The sequence below is a fragment of the Myotis davidii genome, unplaced genomic scaffold, assembly GCF_000327345.1.
Source record: "Myotis davidii unplaced genomic scaffold, ASM32734v1 scaffold2098, whole genome shotgun sequence".
In the NCBI taxonomy this organism is placed as follows: domain Eukaryota; kingdom Metazoa; phylum Chordata; class Mammalia; order Chiroptera; family Vespertilionidae; genus Myotis; species Myotis davidii.
This window is the reverse complement of record NW_006289493.1, coordinates 96,898-99,780: the sequence shown is the minus strand read 5'-3', so window position 1 is coordinate 99,780 and position 2,883 is coordinate 96,898.

Below are 2,883 nucleotides of genomic sequence, written 5' to 3'. Positions count from 1 at the left end.
TGCAGGGATGTTTCACAAATAGTATAAATACAGATGTTAGATGACAATATAAAAGAGAGAAGAACCTGGCTATGATGATCACCTGAACACTGCCTCCGTGTCTTTCCTTCCTTGCCAACTCCGTCCACACCTTTGGGAACCCCTGGACCCGCTGGGGCTGGACCCCAGCAGTACTTTACCTGGTGGTCCAGTTTGAGTAACTAGATCTAGATCTCTAAACCCCTGCATTCAAAGCATGAGCTCTCTAGGATTGGAACTTTGCCTGGCCCTTGCCACGTCCCCTCCTAGCCCCTGTGACAGAGGCCCTACACCCAGTTCTCAGAGCTTCCTGATGCCAATCACTACTTACACCAACACACATGTTGGACATGTCTTCTCTTGTGGTAATAGTGGCCCACAGAGCATAGATCCTCTGTCTTTACCTGTCACCCTACACAGTGACCTCTAATGAGCCCAGTATTTATCTCAGTTAACACTTCCAACAACCCTCTTAGGTTGTATAGTTTATTAATTCATTTAGCAAACACTCATTGAGCACCTGCTTTGTGTCCCTGCAGATGGAACCAGGGAGTGCTGAGGAAAGAGAATAGAGAGTCTTGGAAGAGGCATTAGGCTATATGATTCAGTGGATCAAACATGAACTCCTGAGTCTCACAAACCCAAAATTGAATTCTGGCTCTGCTCTCACAGCTGCATGGCTTTAGGCAAGTCACCTCACCCTTCTATACCTCAAATTCCTTGTATGTAAAATGAGCATATGAATAGTCCCTATCTCACAGGGCTTCCTTACAAGCTTCATTTCCTGCTCTGTACTCTCCTTTTCTTTCTAGTTCATACCACAATACAGTGTAATCCTGTCTGCCTTTTAAGCTATATTCTGAACTTCAGTGGGCAGGAACCACTTGTTTATGTTTGTATCTCTAGTGTCTTTCATAGTTTCTGGTCCAAAATATACAATCAATAAGTGGTTGCTGAAATATTAACACTATGTTGTTACTGTTTTCCAGGTCTGTCTTTCTAATTAAGATGTGAAGGTCTAGCCCAGCTAGTGTGCCTCAGTGGTTGAGCATCGACCTATGAACTATGAGATCACAGTTCAATTCATGGTCAGGGCACATGCCTGGGTTGCAGGCTTGATCCCCAGTAGGGGATGTGCAGGAGGCAGCTGATCAATGATTCTCTCTCGTCATTGATGTTTCTATCTCTCACTCCTTCTCCCTTCCTCTCTGAAATCAATAAAAATATTTAAAAACAAAACAAAACATAAAAATGTGATCTTTAAAAAAAAGATGTGAAGTTCTAGAGGGAAAATATACAGTGTCCCCAAAATGTATACATAGTCTAATAGCTGTTAAATGAAAATAAAGTGTGTTTTAATAAGCACTGCCTTTATAATTATTCAAAATGTGTGTATACATTTGTTGGGACACCCTATATTTTGCCTCAGTATCTGCACAATGAAACAGAGGTTTGGCATGGAGCAGAGATTCAGTGAATGGTGGTTAAATGAGTGGCTAGACGAGTGGATAAGGAAAGAATGAAGGAAGGAACAGATGGAAGATGATAATTAAGGCAGTTTCTTACAGACTCACTGTTATTAGTAAGGTCATTGTCAGCTTGAAATTAATTTGTACATATAATAGAAATGTGGGATGTTTTTAACTTTTAAAATAAAGAACAGAACTCTGGTACAAATCTCAGTGTCAGCTTTCTCTAGCTACATACTCTGGGCAAGTTGTACAACCGTCTTGAACTTCAGTTTCCTCATCCATAAAATGGAAACTAAATGGGATATTGTACCCAACTGCCTGGCAATTGGAATAGCTCACAAAATTGTAGCTAATACTTAGTATTAACAGAAAATCTAACAACTTCTACATCTTCACCATCTATTAAGCTGGTGCTCCAGTGCAATTGCAAGTAAGTACTGAGTCAGAAAATATTTCCTTGCCAGATCAGTACAACCACTAGGTGAGGCAAGTAGAAAAGACACTGATCTCCCCAGAGATGGAGACCTGAGGTTGGGTGGTTAAGTGACTTGTCTCAAGTCACAGTTAATGAGCAGTAGAGCCTGAATGGGGAACTTCTATTTCCTGACTTCCTGTTTGGTGTTTACTGCTTTGATGTCACTTAAGCAAATTTAGTGCTGGGAAGGTATTTGATGATTTTGTATAATTCCATCACTTCAAATTTGAAAACTGAGGCCAGAAAAACCAGAACATTTCACAAGGCCAAAGACCTAGTCAGATAGAGAATGTAGCCCGAGTCTCCTGACACCTAGCTTAGTGCTCTATCAACAACACACAAATTTATCTTGCAAAAATCGCCTTCGTTTCTACTTCAGCAAACATAGTCATCCTAGGTTCAAAGCCACCACAGTTTTTCAGGAAAACACCCAAATGGTAAATGCAAAGGCCTCCCCCAATAATAGGCTCATCCTCAGAGTACCAGATTCATCTTTACTGAGGGTACACTTCTCATGTGATTTAACAGAATGTGCCAACATGAAGTGGGTGATGATCAAGAGTGAGCCAAAAATGACAAGCTTGGTGTGTAGTGCCGTCTTTGAAATGAACCCTATAGTATTTCTGAAATGTCAACCATGAGTTTTGAGAAACACCGCACTTGGCAGTTCCTTCTAAAGAAACAAAGACAGTTAAATGAGGCATAAGTAACATAGGATATTATTATTTACATATGACTCTTATCCCATGGCTGTGGGAAATGGAGTCAAATTCCATAAGCTCATTTTTTGCAAGAGATGCTTCGCAAAACAGAGAAGGCCAGCATTGCTGCTTGGTCTGCTGTTCTTTCTTCAAGTCAGCATTATTTGAAAATGAAAAATGATGTCCTCAGAATTTAAGCTCAAATACTAGGGAGATG